This window comes from Vanacampus margaritifer, chromosome 20 (assembly GCF_051991255.1).
Source record: "Vanacampus margaritifer isolate UIUO_Vmar chromosome 20, RoL_Vmar_1.0, whole genome shotgun sequence".
In the NCBI taxonomy this organism is placed as follows: Eukaryota; Metazoa; Chordata; class Actinopteri; order Syngnathiformes; family Syngnathidae; genus Vanacampus; species Vanacampus margaritifer.
The window spans coordinates 11,980,032-11,995,112 of record NC_135451.1 but is presented as its reverse complement, the minus strand read 5'-3'; the positions used below and the strand labels follow the sequence as shown (position 1 = coordinate 11,995,112).

Sequence of the window (15,081 nt, the reverse complement as noted above, 5' to 3'; positions counted from 1 at the left end):
TTTCGCGCCGGGCGATACGGTGAACTGTGACGTTACATTGTGGAAGAAAAGCGGGGGAGAAGCCATAAGAGAAGCACACGGGCTGTAAAGATCTTAATTCCCCATTAGTTCCTTATTCTCTCCAGTGACAAACAAAGCCCTTTCAGTCCTGTGTTCCCGCATACCAAAGTCATTCAACCTTTACTAAGAGCAATGCTCTATTCAAGCCATGTTAATTACAATTTTAAACCATTATTTGTTTCAACACCTGGTTAACCTATTCAGACCTGTTTAAATCCTCTTTATTATCCCAGGTGTGATAGGAAGGCACTGAGGAGTGAAAGGGTCTTGTCTGTGTGCGCCAGGAACATAATCAAGCCTGCGCTATAAGCGCTGAATGGCTTCTTGGGGATGAGATCAGATGTTACACACTCCAGTCCTCGAGTAAAAGGTGGATTAGGTGTGAAAAGAGGATTTTGTCAAGGATGTGTCCTCAACTTTTCCTTTTCAGCGGCATCGCGTCATGAATGGAGTGCTACTCCATCAGCAGCTGTATTAGAACTGCACAACTCAATTGTGGGCTTAAAAGCAATTGGCTTTGTTGTGCATTTTTGCGCATGTATTTGTGTTGTGGTTGGAGGGCTTAACAGCACAGAAGAGGTCTTCTCATCTGCTAAGCTCCTTTGAAGTCCAAGGTAGTAAGAACAAGCTCCCGTGTCCATTATAGCCTCATTAACAAGGCTTTACGCAGGAACTTGACCCCTGCCGTGCTTTTGTTGATCTGACCACTCATGGGCTTACCTGCCTGGGTACTTGTTTGGGATGATCCCATTACAATAGGAAATATCAACAGAGGGGCATAATGGGCCAACATGATGGAAAAACTGGAGAGAATATTTCATCATCACAAGAATTCGCTCAATGCCTTTTTTTTTTCTTTCTTTTTTTTCGTCATTTGCCGGCCCGGCACCGGCCGCATCCACAATGGCTTCAGGCTGTTTGTGCACGCCACCTGCTGCGTGCTTCACATCTAGCGCAGCTTTCAATACAGTAAAGGATAGCCACACCGAGCTCTGATTAACAAATTAACACCCTCTAATAGCCCTTCGCCAGTCCTCCCCTAAATGGATTAAAGCCCCTCTCGCCCAACACTTTCTTTTGCGCAAAATTTAATTAAGATTTAGATTTGCTCGGAACATGCCAAGACAGATCCGCGCTGGATTCATGATCTACTTCAATTAAGGAGCAAAAGCAACTTAAGTGGCTTCACCAGTAATTAGGCTATCGCTAAGGAAGAGTTGCCATCTAATTAGGTTTCATCTTAATTCAATTTCTTTGCAAGTTATAGTGTGGACTCTGAAAGTACGTATTTATATTGCTAAGGTCACCTTCATATTGTGCGGGGTTGCCTATCGAGCTTTTTAACAGAAATAAAGGCAACTAGGATTTACAAGACAACCGGTTTAATCCGAGGTGTTTCTTGTCAATGTAATCAGTACTCAAGTACATACTGAGAATGAGAATGGGCATTACAAGCAATTATTAGATCATTAAGAATCCTGCTGCTGATTCTTTGGTCCTTCCTCTGGTCTCCTGACGGCCTCACGACTCTGGCTGGAAGTGTTTGGTTTAGGTGAACGGTATGGGATTTTTTTTAATAGGTTTTAGGTGAACTAATGAATACACACACACACTCACACGCACATACACATACTCATCCACATACAAAATAATAATAATAAAAAAAAATTATAAAAAAAAAAAAAGAGAGCAATGATGATGACATGTCAAATCGGTAAAATTACCGAATGAACAATACTGAGCTCTCCAGAAAAAAAAAAGAATCCTGCTGATCTTGGATCTTCGGTGCATTCAGCGCTGCAGATCCTTCCACTAAGACTGCTGGATTTTTGCAAAAGTAGCGATAAACTACTGAATAACTAAACTCAGACAATAGCTCCTAACAGAATGGTCCTCCCAAATTTCATAGCTTAAGCATCGTGTTTTCCCACGGTCAAAACTGGCTAAGAGAGTCTCCCATCTGATTACAAATGTCTACTAATTGTTCATTTTGCCTCATGTGAATCAAGACGAGAGAAGAATAAATCAAACCCGGCTACATGCTCCGTACATATAGTACGCTTTCACTCGGAGTCGACAGTTAAGCTTCCTGACGTCGCTGCCCATGTATTTGTGTAGCGATTTGAAACAAGAGAGAATGTCCTGCCCTGTGTTAATTTACTCAAAGCAGCAGGGGTCAATGGCCGGGCCACTGACCATTACACAGTAGGACAAGGGTGTCCAGCTGACTGTCCTTTTAATCGACAACAGCAGGCCTAAGGAATTTAACAGCATGAGAGTCCCAATTTCCCCCCCAACAAATAACGTTTATGGAAGATTTACGAGTGACTTGAATTGTCTGGGCTTTCCCTCCCTCCAGCTCATTCAATTAGCGGCTGTGAATGTCTCGGTTAAAGGGGTGACGAGACAATTGAAGGTGTCATCTAATTATTTTAGCCCAGCGCTACGCAAAACCACTCCCCGTGCTGGAATCCCCAGCCTTGGCTTGGAGATATGAAGTAAATCGGTTCACGCTGTGGGGGGGCCATGCACAATGTGGCTCTCCTGGAGGTGTTCCTCAACCTCAACCATCTTAAAAATGAATCATGGACCTGCGGGGTGGCAATTTGATTAGATAGGAAATATATGCTGTGCTGACTAAATGAAATCACTTCTTTTTAAATGCAAGTTTATGAGCAGACGACTTTATGTGCAAAGGTCAAAACAACATGTGTTGAACCCGCATCCTTTGGTCTTGAGAAGTTGCTAAAGTGATACGCGCAAACAAGCCAGTAACGTAATAGTATTGAAATGAAAAGTTACAATATGATAAGACACAAAACAGCCAACTTTAAAATGATCAATTCAGATACAGCCATGTGAGCTCCTTGTTCAACCAACAACAAAAAAAGCCTAGATAGAAGATCCATTTATTCAGCAAGCCTCCTCCAACTGCACATCATGTGGCTACTTTTCCCGTCACAGTCATCTGACCAGAGCAAAACTGTGGCTACCGCTAATGCTAGCTCGACTATGCAAAACGGAGATGTGAAAACGTGACAGGTACTACTAATAACCCTGCCGTCAATTATAACACATTTTCACTATTTGCGGGCAGGCCTACTGTATCAGATGTCGTATCAGGCCTATACCCAGCCTTATTTCAAGGCATCGGTACTTGCGATGGCGGCCGGCACTGGTATCAGCTGCCTCTTGTGGCCATTTTATGCTCAGGAACTAGAAATTAGCAAAATAGGTAATTGCCATTAATTTCATGCAACTTAATGGAAAAAAACTCTATATTGGCATATCTAGGGCTTTTTATAAAATGATGTCATTGTTTTGTAGGGGAAGGGGGTGGGGTGGATTTTATGTATCAAAAGTACTAGTGGTATCGGTACTTGGTATTGGTGACTACCCAAGAGTTGAGTACTCGTACTCAGAAAAAAAGGGGAGTATCAAATACCCCTTTCTGTTTATCAGGTTTTCATTTTTCTTTAATATTAATTGTGTATTGTTCTGCCAACTCAGGCCCTTTTTAAAAATAAGAAGGTTTCTATTTTTGGGCACTTTAATATAAAAATATATATAAATTTGGCAGATATTGTATAGCATGAATATGTATTTTTGTGTGTGTTGGTGCATGGTCTATTGTAAACCTATTTGAGTCTTAAAAATATATATATTTAACTGGACTCATCAAAGAATCAAAAAAAATACTCAAGCGATTAATCGACTAACTTACTTGTAGCCCACCGAGAGACTCTCACTGAATTTGCTGAATACCTACTTTAATTTCAGCGTTGCTAAGTAGGAATGCACACCATTTGTGACATGCTTCATCAACAACCAATTCCACACAGAATTTTTAACGACTGATTGATTACGCCTAACCCTTACTAATAGCCGAAGTCCAACCTGCAGCCCGGCTTGACCCGTTTCCAAATAAGCTATGAGTAATGTGCACCCTCGCTGCCGGCGAGCCTCCCACACTCCCCTGTCGGCATTGCCTTCCCAAATCTGTCCTGATGTTCCGAGTCTGTCAGGAGGCGCTCCGGGTGGGGCACCGCAATAGCCCCCCCTGTTCCTTCCCTAGGCCCACAATCAGCTGAACCGTGTAAGTCCCTACCATCGCAACACGGTGACCCCAAATGGGATTGACAGATCGCAAACCACGGACGCGAGGACACCAGTTCAGCAGCAACCGCCGCTGGTGGCAAGAAAGCGGCAGTTGGTTACATTGCATGCGCATTTATGGCCTAAACAAAGCAATATTCATCAACATGACCCATGTAAGTAAAATCTAACAAAACATCAAAAAATCAATAAAATGAAATCAAATCTGTTTGTTGTGATATTCGCAGCTTTATTGAACACAAACGGTGTTAAATCCCTGGTTTCCACGACAACTTTGTGCTTGATAAAGAGCCTTGGCTATGACTACAACATGGGTCCCCAAGCGCACATTAGGGAGCCCGGGGGGGGGGGTCCCTAAGTGTCACCCATGAAATCAAAATGTTAGGGTATGAAAAACAGGGGTGGGACCGCAAGTAATTCTCATTATTGTTAAATGTTCGTCGTCCCTTGGTGTTGACTTTTCCTCCGTCTGCCGAGAAACAACACGAATCCGCCTGCCGTCACTTTCAAAAGAAATAGATTTGGGGGTGGGGGGAAAATCCTCTTAAGTCTGACTAACCCTAAATTAATTACTACAAGACCGGACCCATTTAAAAAGGTTTTCCTCATCACTTGATTATTATTGTCAAATCCTAAATGAAAGGAAGATTAATCATTTTATGGTCGTACATCCCAACGTTGAAAAGGTCAAGTTTTTTTTTTCCCCCTCCTGTAAAAAGGACGTTGTTCAGGGCATGCACACATTTAGGCTGGTAGCAAATCCGGTACGAAGCGCTGATGAGTGGCAGACGGAAAAGAACGTCTCAATGGCAGATTCTTGACATCCTTAATGGCTTAATGTCGTTTTTTGACAGAGAGATTGGTGGGGAAGGGGGGGAAACGAGTGACTCTTTGCGCGTTGGTGTGGCCCAGAGGCTTTTGCTGTCACCGCCGATGACAGTAACTTTCTCCATGCAGATTAAATTGGTGTTTACAGATTTGCCCTGGGTGTACATTTTTTCCCCCTGCTGGGTTTTCACTGGCTGATGATGAGTCGCAGATGAGCGTTTTGACACTGACGCTGATGTTTCCATCATGCGGGGGGCTGGCCCGCCGTGGTTTACACCAGGCATCCGGCAACCGCCGCAGTGTGCACTCTGCACTCTGGCGCACTAAATGAGACACTATTAACAACTATTTACTTTACATTCCTGCCCCCCCCCCCCCCCAAATATATAAATCGCTGCTTTGGCTGTTACTGGCTTGCTGCGCAGCGGAGGAAAATTGAAATGTCATCGAGGAATTTAAACAGGCATATGTTGATGGTAGACCCCAACCCAGAAGGTCCCATAGCGCTACAATAGACAGCCATGACTCGCCAGTGTTATTGAACAGCTCGGGTTGTTACAGCTGCTAAGTGAAGAATGTGCTCAGAGTTTAAAGACACAGTGGGTTGTTTTCACAGATGCCTTTTTTTTCCTCCCCTCTTTGGAGCGCACATCAAAAGAGAAACGGGGAGGGAGCTTGGCTCATCACAAGGCACCAGTTTGCTTTTTATGGGAATCACTCGAAACGGAATTGAGACATTTTTTTGTCTCCAGACAATTTCGCTGATAAATTTCCAACGCTTGCCGAGAAAAATTCTTTACGGCCGGTTCCAATGTGTCTCCGATGTGTCTGTGTAAATACGAAAAATATGAAAATCCGCGACAGAATTACCCACAGCGTATTTCAAAAACACAAATGCCAAGCAGCGGTTTGATACTGTATAAAAAGTGTTTAAGTGATTTTGAAACATGTTTATACAAAGCCCTAAAACGCCTAAATCGGCAAATCCAAAGTAATTATTTGGTCACCAAAATGGATTGTTTCTAACGTCACCACACATACATAATATTGACCTACTCAGAAGTTAGTGTTAAGGTCACACAATAGATACGAGACACATTTCTTCTCCCACCTCAATTATAACCTCTATGGTGACTTTGCCATTTTTTAAGGCTGCACTGGCCCAACATGGCTTCAAAATGATGTGATAATCAGCCGCACACTACAGTCAATAGCCATTACAAACAATGAATGAAATGTGCATAAGTAACATGCAATCAAATGAAATGTAGTACTTTCGACACACACACAAAAAAAGTACTCCTCCACCAAACAAACAAAAGCTGGAATTGTCCCAGTGGTATGATGAAAAAAAAAAAAAGCAGTTTATTACCTGAAATTTGCATTGATTAATCTTTAAGTGAGGGGGTGACTTGCTGATTGCCTCAAGTGCGGGATGCAGAAAATGTATTCTGAATGGCACTTTGTTAGTTCAAATGAACAGCAATGGATTAAAAATAAATCAATGGTGCACAAGCGGTTAGAAGGATTGAGCCATTTTCAGCAGTAAAAAGTTTGTATTTTGTCCATAATGAATTTGATAATTACATTTTTTTTTGTATACAATTAATACCTTTTAAATAAAAAAAAATCCACTTGCTGTCGACAGAAGATGACATCACCTGTGCTGAGGAAGTAGGTAACGACCAATCATGGCTCACCTGGTTTCTGGGTTTGGTCAGCAAACTGAGCCATGATTGGTCGTTACCGACTTCCTCAGCACAGATGATGTCATCTTCAGTCGACAGCAAGTGGAAAAAATTGTTTTTAACTCTTTGACTGCCAGACGTTTTCAGAAAAGGGATGCCGTGGGTGCCAGCCGATTTAAGCATTTTGACTGATCTTTTGACTGATCTTTCAAGGTCCACAGAAAATTATGTGTTTGGACTATGGAAACACACATACTACCAAATGAAACATTGAACTCTCATCTTTCATCAGAAAAAAAAAGTTTGTTTCTACCTTATTCCGTTTTTCAGTAATCAACAATAGAAAATGGTTAGTTTCACCTCTGTTTTGAAACAAACGTCTTTTAACGTCTTTGGCACTCCTCCATAGGATTTTACTAAACGTTATTTAATGGCAGTCAAAGAGTTAAAGGTATTAATTGTATATGAATTTTTTTTTTTTTTATCAAATTCATTCTGGAGAAAATATTAACTTTTTACTGCTGAAAATGTCTCAATGAGTCAAGTATCCCTTTAAGAGTTGTTATAATTAACCAAAAAAATTACTTCTGGTGAAGGATCATGGCAATTACAACACAATATAAGACTGGGATGCAAGAGGAGTTTAAAACATTCAGAGAGATATTCTGATTTCATTCAAGCAAATCAAATGTCTCGATCCACCCATTCGTTTTCCACAATGTTTGTCCTCAGGGTTGTGGGTAACCTGGAGATTATACAAGATGACTTCTGCTTAGTTTCTGGACTCATTTCTGTTGAAAGTTAAAGGTTAGGACATCTTCCTTTGCAACAATGTCAACAGATGAGTGTTGGCTGCAAGCGTGTAGACGGAGTGTATTCATTTCAGGTGGTAAACAGTAGCCAGGGAGCACCGGGTTGTTATTGAGTTGTGGCCCCTGGCGGAGGATTGATCCACTTCAGTCCAGCAGCGGGGAGGCGGGGAGCTCCGGAGGGGCTCAGCGGGGCTCAAAATCAATAAGGTTAATAGATGTGGGGGCCACGCAGTCAGAGGTGCGTGGTCTGGCATTTTCGGTGCCAATGAGGAAAATTCCCGATGACGAGGTGTCTCTTTTGGAGGCTGCATTAATGTCAGTCTGATTACCTGCCGGCCAGGATGTCACATGCAGCCGGGGGTGAGCGCTGCCCAGCCCCCCACCCCCCCACCCCCCCCAGTCAATGGCCATTAACTGGAATTAGCTTTCCGAGGGGACCCCTTCAGACAGAAGACTAACTTGCCTCCTCTTCATCGGCTGTCCATTGAGAACAAATTGCCCGAGCCCTCCCTCTCTCCTGGATCCATTCTTTGCACCTTGATTTCTATACTGCCAACAGTTTCATAATCACTTGAGTAATTTCCTCTCATTTGGGATTTGGAGAGTAAGGTTTCATTAAGAAGTTGCTTTTTTTCTCCCTCTTAAAAACAGAAGTAAAGAAGGGTCAATGCAAAAGGGAAAAACGGACTAAAAAACGTTACTTTAAAAATGTCTTTGCAGAAACGGACATTTTTCTCAATTTACTCAATTGAGTGATGATGTGATTTATTCTCCTGCTCAAAACCAAGTCTATTGTAATACCAGGACCCTGTGCTGGATTTCACTTTCCTTTCTTTTCTTTGATCCTTCCTCGGTTCTCCTGACTACCTCACAACTCTAGCTTGGGTTTCTGAAGTATTCGGTTTAGGTGAACGGTATGGGATTTTTATTAGGTTTTAGGTGAATTAATGAGTACACACTCACACGCACGCACATACCAAAAAAGAAAAAAAAAGAAAAAGTAATACCAGGACTAACCAGTTTGAGGCAGCAAGGTGCACCAGAGAATCTAGATTGCCATATAACACAAAGAACAATAGGAAGTAGAAGAAATAGAAGCTAGGCTAAGCATTAGCTTACCTGGTAACTAACTTGACCACATACAAGGATTTACGATGAAAAATATTGAACAGGTTTAACATTTACGATCATTGTCTGGTTGCTTCTCGGACTGATCTAAAGACCCCCGCACCACAGGATAATCACTCAGGATGATTTTTTTTTTTTACATCCAACAATCGAAGCTGATCATAAAGCGAGGGAGATGCTTCGACCAAATTGCATGTGCAGTCTAAAAACAGTTGGGTCAAAAATAACCCAACTATGGGTGAATGTGACCCAACTCAAGTCAGTCAAGAAATGGGTCTTTTAGTGTAAAACAACTTCAGATTCTTTACTTTAGTCAAAAATTGGGTCATTTTGTATATATATAAAAAAAAAAACAACCGAGACAGTTGGGTCAAATTGACCCATAAAGTAGATCGGTCCATTTTTTAATCCATAATTGGTTACTTTTGACCCAACTGTTTTTAGAGCGTGTGTGTACCTCGCTTGACTGGTGCAACACCTGCAATTAGCCACGCACCTGCATCGGACCAAATTAAAGTGTGAAAGCAGGAGTCATGCTGGCTCAGCCCCCAAACAAAATACTGAAGTCATTTGTAATAAAAGTGCCCCCTGATTCACCCTCCCCCCATACAAAAGGACCTTTGCATAGGAAATCAGTTGTCTGTGCCTTGGTGGACACCATGCCGTGTGGGCTCCCATGGAAATGAGTTTTGGCATTGTTGTGGAGAGGCACTCCCCCTCTAATAAATTGAGCAGGATTAAGGGAGAAGAATGTAATAAAAGGATAGTCATTTCATCATGGCAGACATTTTTTTGGGAAGGGGTGGGGGGGGTGGCGGTGGGAGATTTAAAGGATAATCAGTAGTGGGTTTATTTCCATAACATGCTTTACAATCTGCTTCTTTGAACTTAGCAGCCACTTAGGTTCGATTTGGGAGGGGAAAAAAATATTTCAAAAATGTTTCGTGTTGGAGAGACGAGTGGCATATTAGAGACATCTAAGTGAGGTGTTAAACCGTTATGGAGCTTGGAGATTATCAAGCGTTAATCGGAAGGCTTTGAAGAGAGCATGTGTGCGGAATTATAAAACAAATTTTAAGGGTACATTTAAAAGCCTTGCATGTTGTCACTTTGAAAATACAGAAAAGGTATCAAACGAGAGCGCACCTCAAGTGGCCGTTTGGATATTTGCGGTCTGATCCAGGTGCCAACATTTCATGTGGCAGGAGGTTGTTTGTTCAGTCCTGATTGGAAACGCGTCACGATTTGGAATGGCGGGGAGCAGCAGGTGACTGCGGCCAACGCTTTGAAGTTCCCGGGCCCTTATTGATCCACTGCGTATTCCTGAAATTCAAAGGCCACATCAAAGGCATAGCTAAACTCTTAAAGAGGCAGCAAGCACCAAAAAAGGGCACCAGTGACAGCGTGAACAAGCAAAGCAGGTGGTCGGCTGCCGGTCGGGGCGATCACCCCGACGACCCCGTGAACGACACACACAGACAGACTGCCTAGGGCTCCTATTTTAATGTCGGACAGCAGGGAGGGTCCTGCTTGACTGACACTCATCTTTCATTACTGCTGGAAACCAACTTGGCTGAAGCTTTGAAATGATGTCTACAATGTTTCTTTCAATGATTTTGATTTGAACTGCAGTTCCCACGGCCCAATTCCGATTTAATAGCTATTTCCATGCAGTTGCTGTGTTTATACTGAATAGTGTATAACACCCTTATGTGGAGATGCTCAAGTTGCCCCCACAAACGGAAACATGGAAGCAAACGACAACAAATACTGTAATTTCCAGGTTATAAGACGCTACTTTTCTCACTTGCATTCGACCCTGCGGCTAATACAACGGAGCGGCTTATCCACCAGGTCATGAAGGGGCGCCAGGCAGAGCATAAGAAACCAAGAGAGCCTAAATACAGTAGGAGAGACAGAACGTGAGCGAGATGGTTTGCGGCCTCATTATGGAAAAGAAATGTAGAAGGGCAAAAGATGCTGCATTTAAGTTAAAGGCAATCGACCTGTTCAATTCTGACACTGACGAAGAGGAAGAGAAGTTTTTTGACACTGAGGAAGAGGACTTCAATAGTTTTACGTAGTACGCAGGAGGAGGACGATGGCACAAGAATTGCCGGTAATGACTGACTTTGCTGCTATAGTAGGCTGGTTATTTTTGTACAGCCGTGTTATTAATGCACCTTTACTGCCGTGTTACTGGCAAGCACTTTTAAGAACAGATTTCATTTAGCCATTTGACGCAATTGCCTCGTCAAGCGCTGTAATTTTTGTTCTTGTTATACTGTACCACTACTGTGACTGCAGTCCAGAAATTACAGTACAAATATTCATTTCTTCCTCCCAAATTTAATAATCTGTAGTTTTGATTTATAGTGTTATGATGCGTATTTGTGTTGTTGGGCAAACATGGGTGTGTAAACGTCGCACGTATTTTGAATTTTGTCAAGGTCATGTTGATGGGGGCTGGTCTGCCAATTGACATATCGGAATTTTATCCCAATTTGAGGCCTGATTCTGATTTGAAAACATCTGATATGTGTTTTTTTTGTTTGTTTACGCTGCCATGACGCATATCCGAATTGTGTCACTGGAGAGCAAAAACAGTTGCACTTGTATCAATTGAACCATGGAGTGCAAATCCAACCTTAATGATTTTGGCAATGAGTAGTGAAGAGGAATAAAATATATTTTGTCCTCTTTGCGTGTTCCAAAAATTTGAAGACAGATTTAATGTAAGAAAAAACACCTTTGCAAGATGATTTATTAAAAAACAGAGATCTCTGGACATCGTGACAGGCTCCAAACATCACGTAACAGGTGGAATTTCAGAGTGCCGAATGTGTCTCTTCCGCGTGTAAAATGGCTTCTTATAGTTAAACAGACCGCCTCTCTTTCATTTGTAAACAAAACATACTCTCTGGGTACTTTTCCGTGAGCGATGGCGAAAACAGACTCAGGGTCAGGGGTGTGTGTTCGAGACAGATTCTGTTCTCAAGGACCAAATGTGTTTTCGCACAGAACGCCGAGAAGGATTTTTTTTTAGACCAAACAATTTACCAGCTTAGGTTAAGGTCAAATTATACTGAGTTCAACATTACCTCACATCTACAAAACATTTCGACATGGTTAATATAAAGAATTAAAATGTTAATAATGTATAACAATGATTAATATATGAAAATAAAGAATTTAAATGTTAATAATATCTAACAGTAGCAAGGACCAACATTTATGGTGGCCCGATGCCAATATGACACCATGTTGGGGGCTCCAACTACAGTACAAATTGAGTGAACGAATAGCAACTCTCCTGACTCCGTTCTTCCTCAATTGCTTAAGACACGATTAAACTAATCCCTAAAATCATCAACAATCGTATGAATTTAACTATCACGCCCTTCCTTAGGCAGTTGGTGACATAACGCATTACCTCTACAACACTATGCCTTAACACCATACTGTGTAACAAAATGGGTGTGTGTGTGTGTGTGGGGGGGGGGGGGGGGCAGACAGTCTGAGGTGGATGGTAACCTCTCTTGGTGACAGGAGTCAGGAGTCATCAGCTCCTCATTCGATGAGTCCACTCTGGGCACGATTGATGGTGCTAAAACAACAAGGAGGTGCTTGCCACATTTGGACAATCTCTATAAGGAAGTGGAAGACAAATCCTTCCTGCCTTCTACATCCAGTCAGCCATCTGATCCATGGCCGTCCTCTCTGCTCTCCTTGGCTGACTTATTGAAGGCATTCTGGGAGCAGTGGCGGGGGGGCTGCCACACCAGCTCAATGTTGGATTTCCCTCATTGCATGCGTCGTTGGCCTTTTTTTTTTTTTTTGCCCCCCCACTATCTCGTGTGACGACATGAGGTCGAGTTGGCGTGGGGTTGATTTAACTTGTTCACCGCGGTCCACTGCCACTAGCCACATGCCTGCCAGCTCAGAGACCCCAACACGACGCTAAGTGCTCCTGAAATGAGGAGGCAAAAGGCCTCTTTGAGCTGATTCAAATATTTTATTTATTTTTTTAATACAGTGAGAGTGTGTGGTGTGATGTGTTGATTTATGCTGAGTACTGAGGTTTATTCTCTTACGACTCTAAATATTCAAACTTATTTATCCCACAAGAGGTTTGGCTGCAATTTCACTCCCTTGAACAGATTTGTCAGCTGACAAGGGTTTCATGAGTATTTAATGGCTAATAGGGATGGGCTTGGTAATTGATTGGTTGGCCGTTTAGATGTGTGTGGAATTGATTGCTGATTGATGTGTAATGTCTTGGAGCAACTGAAGCAAAATGGAAGGCACTACTTGGCTGCAAACAGCAGAGGTGCTGTTGATTTACTCAACTGGCCTATGATTGTAAATGAGGATTCTTTGATTTATGTCATCACATGGCGCAAAAAGTCACACTCAATTACCACTGTACGTCAATATATTTTTTTTAAATCGTTTTGTATTTAGCACTTTGGGTGATAGATACAAATATTTACAGTATTCATGACTGTACTATTGCCCTAGCATAGTTTAGTGATAGACGTACAATCTTTATAAATTTCGGTTATGACTCCCTCGTAGGACCAGAAATTCATGACAACACCAAAATGAGAGCTCATAACATTTAGGAGAGATTCCCATTGATTTAAAATCATCCTATTAAATTGATCACTTGATTGCTAAAAATGTTGAACTATGCTGAATGCAAAAGAAGCACCATTGAATCAAGTCGTTTGCAGTCTAAACAACATGAACACATAAGAAGCGGAACTACATTAAAGCTACAAGAAAATCCGACATACGTTACTGGCATCGAAATCTGAGTTAACCCATTTAAGTTAACTCATTTGCTCTTAGCAATGGTAGTTATTACAAAAACGGCCAGCAGTTGGCAGCAGAGTATAAGAGATCAAACAGGGCCATGTTGCAAAAAAAGCTGTTTCCCCCCACTCTTTTAAACAGATTTGCACAAAATGATGAAACTTAGCTGGATTCTAAAGCTAATTGCTGCAAAACGGGAAAATCAGTCAAAATCCAGCAAAACAGCTGGGAGCAAAGGGGGTTGCTTCAGTGAAAATGGCTGGGAGTGAATGAGATTAAAAACTGATCACTGATTCTTCCACATAGTAAATTAATAATACTTTCCACATAGTAAATTAATAATACTTTCAAATTCCCATCTTTATTGGATGGTTACTACAAAGGCAGCTTAAATCATTCATTGTGTCATGACGACATAAAATATCTGCAAATGGGATAATATTGACAATGGGCAAAATCTTTTAACTGGTCAAGTCTATTCGAAAAGAGAGGACTTACTCTTGGCTGGCGGGAAGGGTTGACGATTTGAACTCATTTAAAAAAATAAAAAATAAAAATGGTGTGTACATTAGTACTGTGCATAATTTTCCACAAATCCCAAAGTAGACTTTTTGCACGATCACAAGCCAAATGTTTCTCATTTCAGATCAATCTGCCAGACATTCACCATCCTAAGAGATAATTACCATTATACTGCACACACAACAAAGTTACAATATTTTTATGCTTAAAAGGACTTTATCGGCCTCCTTTTTTTTTTGTAAAGTTCAACAACACATTATTGTGAGTTAACATTGGGGTTTTGTCTCATCTACTTTGATGTTTGTGATCCATGTCATGTAATTAAAAGACAGCTTTTCAGGAAAAGGGATACGCCTTAATTGGCATCTTTTCAGAAAATGTACTAGAGTGAAAGGGTCAAAAAAAGAATGAGAATGGGAGCTGAACTTCAATTTTGACATATTTGTATACCCCAAGAGACTTCAGTCACAGTGTTTCAGTGCGGGACAATTGGGGTGTTTAAGAAAAAAGAAGAAAAAAAAAAAGGTTGTGAAAAAGTCTGCTGCCTGTGGCCAAAAGAATGAACTATGGCAGACTGGAGATTGTGAATAGGCCCTTTTACAGGTCACGGAATCCATTCAGATGCCTGACATTGTTATTATCTGACTGTCATAGATGGGCCTAATTAATATTCCTATCATAGGCCTTCTCACATTATACGCAAAATAAGCCACGAAGGAACATTGGTTTGGCGTGTCACTCAGAGAAATGGTAAAGTTATAAAGCAAAAATAATTAAGAATGTCGTGTTGCAGAGTTTTGGGAAAATAGATCTTCAAGAACCAAAGCAAATCAAAACAACAGCAAAAGGGGGGAAAAGCAAAACATAAAGAAAACTGTGCTGGTCTATGAAAAATATTGTGGCGTTAAGTTTTTAATGAGATCTTCATAAATAAGTACGAATCAATCTTACAGCAAATGCTCAAAGTAATGAATTCTACATATTTATTAAAAGCGTACAAAGCTCGGATTATTTAAACAATGCAACAATGCAAATGAGCCATTTTTGAACGAACACAATAGCAGGCCATGCAACAAGTGTGGCCGTGTATTTCATCATTTGTCAACGAA

At 41.4% G+C, this 15,081-nt stretch overlaps 1 protein-coding gene across 5 annotated transcripts in view; it reads right to left on the bottom strand.

Annotated features, from left to right (window-relative positions):
• The window catches only part of zic4 (zic family member 4), a 110,169-nt gene that overhangs the window by 52,219 nt on the left and 42,869 nt on the right, over positions 1-15,081 (bottom strand). Inside the window, exon 4 of one of the 5 annotated variants that reach the window (XM_077553907.1) lies at positions 9,779-9,955. The exons of the other annotated variants lie outside the window; for them this stretch is intronic. The gene's annotated coding sequence lies outside the window, so the exon portion shown is untranslated. The remainder of the gene's footprint in view (positions 1-9,778; positions 9,956-15,081) is intronic. 5 annotated transcript variants of the gene reach the window in all.